General features: G+C 34.9%; 1 long non-coding RNA gene across 6 annotated transcripts in view; it reads right to left on the bottom strand.

Moving 5' to 3' along the window:
• Nucleotides 1–12337, bottom strand: part of LOC116230392 (uncharacterized) — a 147058-nt gene that overhangs the window by 56085 nt on the left and 78636 nt on the right. For 4 of the 6 annotated variants that reach the window (XR_016469160.1, XR_004167222.2, XR_016469164.1 and 1 more), the window contains exon 2: nt 2518–2624. This is a non-coding gene — a long non-coding RNA (uncharacterized LOC116230392). Of the gene's footprint in view, nt 1–2517; nt 2625–5450; nt 5513–8552; nt 8695–12337 lie in introns of those variants that run through there. The other 2 variants (XR_016469161.1, XR_016469163.1) reach the window with 2 other exon arrangements.

Below are 12337 nucleotides of genomic sequence, written 5' to 3'. Positions count from 1 at the left end.
TTTTTTTCCACTAATTATGTTTGGGGATTTTCGTTTGCTCCTATTGTGTTTTCCTTAGAAAATTAAGAATGCTGGAATTCAAACAAGAGATTTATGAGCAAACTTTAAAAAAAAAATTTTTTTTTTTAAATAAATCTTTCTGTTGATCCTGAGTTATGCCACTATTTGGAAGAAAAGAGCTGCTGGTAACTCCGAGAAAATATCAAATGTTATAACTGACCTGTATGTATATTAGATGCTGATTCAGCCACCTCTTCAATATAAAGTACATAGTACTTACAAGAGAAATCCTACTGAAGATAGGATGATTGTGCACTAACAACTGCCTTAATATAAGGGTGGCAGGTTGGGGGCAGGGAAAGCAAGACTTATTCAACTCATTGCTTCTTAGTGAAGCACAAGAGAACTGCTGGGTAGCAGCTAACTTCATTTCCCAAAAGCACTAAGAGATAAGCACTCCAGAAGCCACCTGAATGGTCAAGAGCTATAAACAACTCACAACAGCTACTTGGGATGTAATGGGATCACCTTCAAGAAATACCTACCAAAACATATAGCCAGCTCTTCAGAGATATTTTCAGGTGTTTTTATTCCAGAGCTATGTTTGTTGCTACATCTATCTTTGGACTTGCTCTGCAGCCCAGATGCTTGTCCATGTGCAACGTCGGAAAACACTAGAGCGAAGAAGTGTGAACACTGCAAGATGCCTTGCTTTTCTTAGCTTGCTATAATTTGCTAGAACTTTTTTGTTTCATGACACAAGACCTTATGTCAGCATCAGAATCTTCTTGATGTTCAGAGTTGCATCTATTTGACAAGAATGCTTCTTGAATTCTCTCATCTCCAATATAAATTACAAAGTATTCATGCTGATTAACAGCTGGCAAGATTTAGGCCTCCTAGTAGATACACTTCACAAAGTACGGTAGTAAATCTCAACTTATTTTCTCAAAACGTACCTCCTAGATTGACAGTCTACTTAAATTAATTCAGGATTTTTCTCACTACGTAGACAATAGAACAAAAGACAGAATGCTGTTTTCTAAGGGGACAAATTACATGTTATACATTTTTGCAACAGCAATTTGCAATGTTTTTTATTCAAATTACATTCAGGGTATCTGACAAAGCAATAATTATACAACAAATGCATCATCCTAAAAAAATAAGAAATGGGAGACAGCAATTATAAATAAATGGCAAAGGTCAGATGGACATGTTCAAATAGATGGAATAACAAAACTTCTGAAATATAATCTTAAAAAATATAGAATAAAGGAAGATTTTCAAATGAAAGTCCAGTTTTAACTTCTAAACCAATTTTTAAATGTCTTTTTTATTTATTTATTTTTTAAATTCCACCTCTAACAAGGGGAAGTAGAACAGAGAAAAAAATTACATGCAAAAGCAGGCATATTTGACAAGTTGGGTAATACATGAAAAGAACTTAAAGTATTATGTTCGGCTTAAAAGATTAAAAGATAGAAAAATAAAAGTGTTCCTCCTAATTAGAGAAGCCATATGCTCTATGAAATAAATCCTGGTAGTAGGATAGTTTGTAATTACAGCCTTATTTTTAAGCAGATCCTGTTAATTCTGTTATACGCTTTATTTCTTACTTATTGACTATAATATTAAGATCACCGTGTTATGAAGAAGTGCACTTCACAGTTGAAATAGCATCACAGAAGTAATTTTTCTATCCCTCTTCCTACAAACAAGAGATAATAAACTTGGCTTTACACATTAAAGGTTACTTTCTTGTCTACAGTGAAAACAGAAAATAAAAATATGAAAAAAGAAAAGAATCCCCATAATGAATTCTCCTTGCTCTGAGTATCCTGCCTATGTCACAATAATTCAAGGTGTTCATATGGAAATAAACCTAGAGCATTGCTTACACATTCTACAGCCAGAGTGATAAAATGGGGGGTAAGTCATCCAAGCACCTAAGTCCTGAACTGTGGGAAATCACTTTTCTGTTGTTGATGTTAACAGTTTTTAACTGAGTGGTATGAAGTTTTTTTTTTTTTTTCTAACAGCATATGTCAAAAGTCTTTTTGGTAAAATTTGCCCCATACTTCTCTCTTTTGAATTAGAGTATCTTAAATAAAATGCTGACCCCAAAATTCCAAAAAGTCACTGCCATCCTTATACATCAATTAGGAAAGCATGTAATGAGGAAATTTCACATAAGGAGCTATCATTTTCATAGAGATACAGATATGTCTCTATAACTACATAATTCGTAAGCATCAGTCACAGTTTCTCCATATCTCCCAACAGAACCAAGGTCAAACAGCCTTATAGAAAAACAAGAATCAGCCCATAAGTATGTTAGAAGCATAGTTCACTTGAAAACAAAACTTCTTGCTGCAAAATTTAATGTAAATAAATTCAAGACAACATTTGATCATATTTTCAGTCCTGCGATGCTCACATTCCCTTTCTTACCAAGCCCTGAGCACCTCACAGGTTACTGTTCAACTTCCACATTTCACTGGTACTAGGACTTACCTGTATTCACTGCCACCAGTTCCACATGCACTGTGCATCTCACTTCCCTTCAGGCATTAACATCAAGCAGCTGAAACAGGTTTACATTAGTTCTGCTGTTCTGATTGCTAAGCAAAAAGGACAGGAAATCGTTATAGTCAAAGCATTTCTAAAAAAGGTCACTTTAATACAAAATTACATCAATCACCTCAAAGAAAAAAAAAGTACATATCAATTGATGCCATTCATTCTTGGGCAAATATCAGTTTTAGTTTGAAAAAGTTAAGGCAGTCCTGGAGAAAAATCATTAAAAGTTAAACAAGTCTTTCAAGACAGGTTTAAATCCCATGAAAGAAGACATAGTGGTTCATATGATAATCAAAATGGTTTCTTGAAAACTTTTTACTGAAGACATTATGGTGAAAGTAGAGTTAATACAAGAGAACCAGTTAGAGAAAATGATTAGGGATGAGTATCACTCATTCTTTACTCTGGTCTGCTTACATTCACCATAGAACCCAGGATGTTAATTCACATATACGTGAGACGATACAAGTGAAACAGCTCAGAATTATTATACCTGTAATGCATAATACATGCATGTATTCAAGACTTAGACACACCTAGAGAATGTACCTAACTTCATACAAAATTTCAGGTGCTGATTTTGACACGGTCACATTTTAAGAATATATTTTGGAATTGTAGACAAGGCTAAACTGTCTAAAAGTTTTTTTGCAATGGCTAATGTATCTGTATTATAAATGAGGTACCAGATTTCAGCCATTAGTGCTCAAATGTGACAGCTAAAGTCAATAATTAAACTTCCAGTGACTTTAGTGGAACAGGACCATGCCCATATGTCTTAATTCAGCCTGTGACCCGCTTTTACGCATGTCAGAGTACATAAGCATATGTTTAGCTTTAAATATGCATTTAAATGACACTGAAAACCTTAATCATATGTTAAGTGATTGGGGGAAGAAGGGTGTTTGAATAGTTTGGAGACTGATACAAAGGCAGTGGATTCTACACGTGAAAAAAATTCTAGTTAAATGTTATATATTTAATAATTAATCTCTGTATAATTTACAAAGACATGGAAAACAATATATAAAGACATGGAAAACAATATAATTGTAAAAAATTTTCAAAAACAGGGTAGATCACAAATCTCAACAACTTTTCCCTATGTGCTGTAACAAGGTCCATATTCTGTGACATTGTACTTGCAGAGTTTTAGCTGCTGGGATTAGTCAACTGCACAGGTTTAATTCTAACTGAAGGTTTTTACAGGGTTAAAGGCAAGCCTTATAAATTTGCATGCATGTTATTTTAAATAAACATCCTCAGTTGTTTTAATTTTGATCAGTCTGTAACATATCCATATATGGATTTGTAAATTCAAAACATGTATTCAAGCTGCTTGATTTCAAATCATCTAGAACACCGCATTTTGAAAAGGCTGGTTCAAAATGGAATGTCACTGAAAAGATTACAAATGAAGGGTCAGTGAAGGAAAAGGATGCTCCAGTGAGAAGTACTGTGAAAAGAGAGCTGAGAACATGAAGGAAGAACAATTGAGTTAAAAAAAAAAAAAAAGAGAGAGAGAGAGAGAAGCACAGTGAGAAAAAAAATCTCATATACTGATGAATAAGGGGCAAGAAGCTTACACTGGCCACCAAGCAGTGCCATCATCACTTTCTGAGGTCTGGGATACTCACACAGCATTAATCTGGCAGAGCAGTAGTTTTGAGAGGAGGCTCACTCAAGAAAAGTTTACTATATTAGAACTATGGCTCATCAGCTGCAAAATACCCGCTTACAAGCTTTGCAACTCACACTCCACGCTTTTGTTTCTTCTTGTCAACTGTGTACAACCCAATATGCATGAATATAACAAGGATTTCAACCACTTGAAAACAACCAATCTTTTCTCATTTAGTAATGCAAACTTCCTAATTCAGAAGCATACCTGATCCACTAAACTTGCCACTAAGTTCACAAACGCACTGTGGTCTCTATGCTAGAGCCACTCTTGAAGATATGGAGCTGCCTTAAAGTGCTGCAGAGGTGCTGCTACTCTGTGGCCCTGGAAAAATCACCGTCATTTAGCAGCAATGGTGGAATCTGCCGCTTTCTTTCTGGTTTTCCCAGACATGCTTTTAAAGGAGATGGTAGTAATTAGCCCTAAATGCTTTATGTGCTGTAAAGAAATGTAGAACACGTCCAGCAGGTAAAGGTTTTTTAGAATTCTCTGCCAAACAAAGAATGAATTGTCTGGAATACTGAGAACCCTTTACTTATTAAAAATGAAATTGGGGCATCGTATCAGTGGAATATAGTTTGTGTTCTGTCAGTGAGACATATGTAATTATGTTATGAAGGTACAGATTCAGACTATAAAATCAACTTTCCATTTCTCTTAATAAGAGACTGTTACAAAAGTAAATCAAGTTTTCACCACTGTACTCTTAAATAAGAAGAAAACATTTTGATTCTCTTTGCTAAAGTTCATACAGTGCAGAATTTTGTATAATTTTGATAGGAAAACTTAATTTATATAGGGAAAGATAACAGGAAGGGTAAAGATATACAAAGACAACTAGCATTTCCATAAATTAAAAAAAAAAAGAAAAAAAATAAGCCTTTGACACTTCAGTTGTGTTTTCAAGAAATAAAAGAAACAAACTTGTGACTCCCCCAAAAGGCAGTGAATATAGACACTGAAAAATCACAACAGCATTTGAAAAGAAATCAGGATCTTATTTTATGACCATAAGACCATGGCCTGCCTCTTTTATTATTTAAGGGGTCTTACTTTTCCATTCAGTCAAGAAGACTTCAAGGTCAAAATGTCTGTATGTTTTATGCCACTTTAGATGCCAATGAAGGGAGATTACAAGAAAAATGAGAACCCTGGGGCTTAACAGGCCTCTTTTGGATAAATGTACCTGGTAAGGGCAAGGTTGTATAAATGAAGAGAATCCATCATCCGACGCTGCTGCATTGGATCTATTTACATTTAAGAAAAAAAGAATAATACAAACTAGTGAAATGTTTGAAGATCATCTGTATGCAGAAAACAACTTAACAGTGAAGAAATGCGCAATAATAAGTCATATTCTTCCTTCGTTTCAAGAAGGAGGCAAGAAGTTCTTAAGGAAACAGATGAAAACAGTTTGATACAAGAACTGCAAATGAGAGTAAACTGTTTTCAAATTGGTATAGTCCATTTCCTGGAAATATAAAGAGATTCTGAAGGTAACCCAAGACTGAAGGGAACGTGGTTGGAATCCAAGAACCCAGGAAAAAACTGATCAACATCTGAAGAACACTTGTTAAATCTATTAGCATCAGAAAACACGCACTGAAGTGTACAGTCCCAGGAAGTGTTTTGAACATATTTCCAATGTTCACCATCAAGTCAGACACAGATGTGGAGAAAAGTTTCCCTGCCATTAAACCACAGCATTCCATAATAGAGTTATAGTCAGAATTTTTTTCCTGAAACACACAGAAAGAGTTGTTTCTCTTGCCTTGGCCAAATGGATCTTTTAGGATGCCACAAGGTCCATTATCCTCAAGGATAGAGGTGTTTTCTTCCCCCTATTAACTTGTTGGATTTATAATTTACCTTGTATCTAATTGGTCATTATCTTATCTTTCTATAACTAGAAGCTCAACATGCTCACAAACAATTTGTTCTGTTAGGCATAAATGCTGCATTGAACTCAACAACTACAATTCAAGTAAAGAGAGTACAGATGCTAATGTCCTTTTCTCAGTACTCTGATGGAAGTAAAAGATGGTTTCCTGGGAAGTTCAAGGTCTAGAGGGCATACTAAATACATTTCTGTCTATAATAGTATCTTCCTTGTTCAGAATCAGTGACGTTCCTCTCTGATATGCAAAGCTATGTAATGCTAACATCAACTATATCAAAGAGGGAATTATTAGTATTATTACATCAAATTTCACTGTCATTTGAAAAGGTTGTGCCTTTGCTTAGAAACAGTGAACTGCTGTAATAGGATTAAACATTTAGGAAGGCAAAAAAAAAAAAAAAAGAACTGGTGCAGGGATTAGGAACCTACTCAATTTCAGGAAGTAAAAGGTGTCAGGAAAGAAAGAAGAGCCCTTTACAGGAGTACTTAATTGAGGAAAGATACTGAGACCAATGACCAAAAGACAGATATGGAGCAGACAGAGCAGCTGGACAGAAGATTTAAGGTATCAGAGTTTGACCGCTAGTTCAGTGTTAACAAATAGCTTTGTTTACATAAGTTTCTCTGCCAAGAGGACCCCATAAACTAATGGAAAATTCTACAAGCCCATATGCAAAGAAATGAAACAAATATTTCTTATATGATGCAAATATATTTCTTACATTACACTGCAGCATTCATCTTTCACAGGAATACAGGAATTGTTTTGTCCATGAGAACTCCCTTATCTTTTCTAAAGATAAAGATAAGATTTAGATCTTATCTAAATCTTTTCATCATAGCACATCTCTCATGTAGGACAAATTACGGGCAGAGTACTTTCTGCCAGAACGTTGCCCTATGGTATTTGTCATCTCAGCCATGAGACATCGGAAAACCAAAATCAGCAGGAGCAGATGTTGAAATATGTATTTTAGTAACTGAATACTACATACAGGAGACTGACACTCATCACCACTTCCAAAAGGTACCTAAGCATCAGGAAAGAATTTGAGTATAGTACTGCAAACACTCAGTTTGGTCTCATTCTCATTCATCACCTTAAACAGCTTGTAGATTGTTGTTCTTTATTATTTTTTGGACTAAGCACTTCACAAATTACAGAAGACAAGACAAAGGCTACGTAGTGCTCAGAGGACCTAATACACGCCCTTGTTTGCAGAAGTAGCATAAGACCTATAAGCAAATGAAGTTGCAAGGCTCTCCACTGACATTCTTGTCAAAGCTTAATATGTTCTTTCATATATAAGAGCCAGAGTATCAAGCTGGTATTTTGTTTTCTAAGTGCTCCAGAAATGTGGACCTCCCAAGGTACAAAAGTAGATGGAGAAATAAGTGCCAGTGACCTGCTGAGTCTGAGCCCACCAAAGTCGATGAAGAGACTGTTTTAAAAACCCCAGGGTTTTGGATTGAACTTTAAATCAAGTTCGCTGATTTAGCCCTAGGGAAGTCTGATGTGATTCATTATATAAAGGCAGACATGGAACAAAATTCTTCTACATGTTTCCGGGAGAAGCAGGAAGGTACTCTTTGTGAAAGCTGCAGTCTTACTATCAGGTTTGCAGATACTAAAACAGCAGAGCCAATGGTTCCCCATTCTGTCTGTGGTTTCCTCCTGACTACATCTGCATTATATCAACACTTTCAGCATTATTAACATCATAAAAGACAGACCTCTCAACTGGAATAAGAATACCTTGCTCCCATCTACTTTCCCTTTCATCAGATAAGGTTCATCAGATAAGGCATTTGCTTCTGTTACTGCCCAGCTATAGAGATGAAACATGAGAAGAACACATTCTCATTAATTACAGAAACAAAATAAGAATATTTAAACAGGAGAAGGCAAGGTACTACAATTTTACTCATTTTTTACCTTCAAATAGAGCTGATAGCAGATTGCAATGCCTCTGTATTACACTAAAAAGACAAAATAATTAGCCAAATATGATTGCAGGCTAACATTATCCCTTCCACAAAAATCAGTACACCCATATATGTCTTCTGATATCTTCAAGGAAAACACAGCCATACCCAAGAGAAACTGAACACATGCAGTAACGTTATTCTATTAACATATTCCATCAAGGTGAATGTGTTCTTGTATGCTATCCAGTGCAAGGCCTACAAATCACTGGAGTTCTCAAACCCCAGCTGCACAGGAAATATTTACGGGCATTGAAGAAACACAAAGTGCCTATTGCAATATATCTTTTAGCACAAGGAACAGAAGTGCCCAGGATTATTTTCTTTTTAAATGATGAAAAGTTCAAACTCATACACATCTCCAAGTAATCAACAAGTACTTCATTTGAGGAACTTACTTACATCGACGCATAGTGATAAAGTATCTGACTTCAGAAATAAAGCCACTTGTTGTTGATTACTGTACCACCTTGAGCTCCGATAAACTTATTTTGCAGGGTGATATTTTACTTCCTGTTCTTTCTAGTTGCCTCCCTTTGAAAACCTTAAAGAAAGATAAATCAATTGATTTTCACTGCAATTAGATATTGATTTATTGGTACCCAAGAATAGTTACATATCTGATAAATAGAAAACGTCCTTCCACGTGACTAGATTCAAGCAGGAAGACAGACACAAATAATTCAGGTCTCATGACATGGAAACCCATGCTCTAACCTTTCTGATGGTTTAGACAGGAACAAGATAAAAGTTCTGATTTTATTGTTATTATTTTGCTGTACAGAGACCTTAGACAGCAGTTCTCTACAAGACAAGGAAAAAATAGCAAGTAAATGAGTCATGAGGGCATGATTTAGCTTGGAAGGGGTCATGTAAGATTAGTACCCTGAGTTGCCCAAAGATAAATTTAACTATCGTAACTGTGAGCATCAGATTTGAAAAGAACGAATGGGTGAGAGCTCAGGAGGAGGTTTCTTTCATTTCCTCTGCTTATGGGAAGAAAGGTATGTGAGAAGAATACAAAACCTACTGATTCATACCTACCTATTAGTCATACCTCTGTTGTGCTGGTTGCTTATTCTGTAGACATTCTCCATTGTATAAATAAGGAGTACTGCCTCAGGGCTTAATATAATATGTCTTTGTACCTTTATTTTCTAGTTCTCTTTCTAACTCCTGATCATTTAGCACTTCCATTCATACATTTTATATTTCAGCTAATACCAAATTCTTTAGTGAGAATTTTAACACAAAGTTTGTGCCACTCACTAGTACTTTCTAATTAAGTATAACGGGAACTTTTTAAACAGTGAATGGCCATGCATTTCCAAAAGAAAACACTGTTTCTTCTACAGATTTTTAGAGCAAAAAATATATTCAACAAATGTAATCACTGAAAAAAAAAAAAAAAAAAAACAGAATCATTATAATTGTTATTATTTTTTACAATATATTATAAGGATAAATGTTAATTTCTGAAACTACTTCATGAAAAGGTCATCTGAAATTTCTCAAGGTATTGCTTTGCTGCTGTTTTTAAGGTGCTTTTTTAAAAAAACATTTTTTTCCTCTTTGAATAACAAATTCAAGGAAAATATATCGACTTGGTTATAGTTTTTGAAGAGAAATTCTATTTTGCATTAGTCTAAAAGATATGCTTATACCATGAACCTAATCATTCAACAAAGAAAATATTGGGTAGGTGTATAAAGGAAAAAATTCCAAACTTCCTTGCCATAGATTTCTGATCTCTCCTCATATATTATTTAAGGTCATGCAAAAGACTAGTCAGGAGTGCTACTTCATATTCTGTTCTGTTTTCTTTTTTGTTGTTGTTTACTAACAGTTACTGTTAAGTAAAAAGGAAAGTTACGTGTGTTTATTTAACCTAAAGCATGAAAGTTTTCATAACTTGATCTTTTTACACCAAAACTTGTTCATACTGGCTGAAAGCAGAAGAATCTGACTACTTACACATCCAAACTTGCAGTCAAATATTCAATAGCAATATGTGATTTGACAAGGAGAGCTTTAACAGTGTTAAGTGATTCTGTCTACATTAACCTTTACATTTCAAGTCAAGGGTACAAAAACTTTGCTGATGCATTTTCAAATTTGTTAGTTGTGATTGGTGCAGAGATGTATTGGTGGTGTGTTTCACTCACGCTGATAACGAGGTTTCCTAGCTCCCATTTATTCTGCTCTTCCAGCTCTGATATGAAAATAGGTAAGCAAGAGTTAATACAGTAATTTCCTCTTGGAGTTTTTTCCCTGATAAAAACATGTGGGAGAGATACTACTTTTTTTCTCTGATTTTAATGGCTTCTCTATCAATACTGCTAAATCATTATTTCTCTAAGCAAAACAGACTAAATTCAGTTATTCAAGGAAAATGTGCTTCATCTTCATTTGGAGATTAGTCCCAGTTCAATTCTACCAGCTTACTTTATCATTTAGCTCAGAGAACATTCATCCACACAAGAACTTCCCAGTGACCACACAGTCTAGATTTACATGCTATGTTTATGGAGGACAACATTTATAACCATGTTGATAACTTGTATACCCTTGGTTCTACCTAGTTAAAAAGAAAAATACAGCACTAATCTGAAAATGAGCCCTCTGGCTAAGAGAACTACGTATAAACCTTCCTCTCTTCTATGAGTATTGCACAGTTGTAGTCTCCTCAATACTTTAAGCAAGAGTAACCATCTAAACATGTGGCATTCAACACAGACTCCTACTGTGAATAATTCTATTTCCATTGAAGTCCAACGTCAGCAGAGTTTCTAACATTCTCCCTTAGGGAGAGAATGACAAATTTGGCCAGACCATTACTGCAATCAGCAGCACTGAAGCCAATGAGAGTTTTTCCACCAACTTCAATAGACATCACGTTAATCAAATAGATGCAGTGAAAACTTAAAACTCCAACTTCAAGAATGCATCCTCTCTCTTCACATGGTCACTTCTTTCTTTTACTCTTTGCCAAGTAAATCTGTTTTCAGATTTTCTTAATGTAATAGACATCTCCATTGAGGTCAATTGGCTTCTTTGATGTGTTTGATTAATAGTCATTAAAGAAACTGCCTACATATTCATCCTTCATGTCTCAGTCAGGTTACGCCCATTATACATAAGCCTAGTCATCCTTCACTGCAGTTCCCATTCTTGAGGAGGAGTACTGTCACTTTCATTTTAGTTTTCCCGGCCTTATTCATATGTATTTTTCCAGATCAGTTCCTCTCGCTCATGGCAACACTACCTGATCTTTGGCTCTAGCCTAAGGAACATTCTTTGATATATTAATTGTCTTGGCTAGAGGTACCCAAATCCCTGAATCCCTGCCTGTTTTGCATCCCGAGTTTAAAGAGAAAAGGTAAGCCTACTCTTTAATTCTCTTAATGTTAATTCAAGTCTGTGTCAAACATGAGTCACTGACAGATTAAAGTAAATCTGTTACAGTGAGATTACCATGAACACAAAACATTGCTCAGCATGCACCATTTTCCTTCAGTGAGGGCTCAGATGAAAGTATAAAAATCATGATAGGTTTGACTTGATACATGACACAGAGCCTCTTTTATTTATCAAACGCTAATTAATCAGGAAAAAATAGAAATCAAATTTAATATTTTCTGTAATTCATTCTATAAATTACTGATCATTCTATGTAAAAATCCCATATCTTTGCCAAGGTTAAAGTTTTAGTTTGATAACATTGTAAGTAGTACAGGGGAAGAAAGTATAAGGCTTATGTAACACATGAAACTGAAGTGAGATATATCAGTCCAATCCTGGGATCTCTCCCTGTACATATTTTAACCTAATGAAAATGAATGGCAATCTTTTATCAGACAGAGCATAAAAACAAAACTTGAATAAAAGAAAAATGGAACTGGTATTAAGCAAGATTTAACCAGGTGTTCCATAGGAAATTTTAAGTTTTAATCTATCAGCAGAAACATTACAAAACAAATATTGCAGAAAGAAAGAACAATGATGAAACGCCTTATCATAATTTTTAATTAATGTCTGGGTTTCCTTTCAAGTCTTTGCAGATCATATATTCTTCTGTCAGTGCCTTTACTGTTATTATTAATATTTATTGGCTATTACAATCAGCAAAAATAATCCCAAAAACGACAAAGATTTTGGAATTTGTTTCATCAGATGGGATTTCAGAG

Source organism: Phasianus colchicus, chromosome 9 (assembly GCF_987193195.1).
Source record: "Phasianus colchicus chromosome 9, bPhaCol1.hap1.1, whole genome shotgun sequence".
NCBI lineage: Eukaryota > Metazoa > Chordata > Aves > Galliformes > Phasianidae > Phasianus > Phasianus colchicus.
This window is presented reverse-complemented; position numbering and strand designations above follow the sequence as displayed.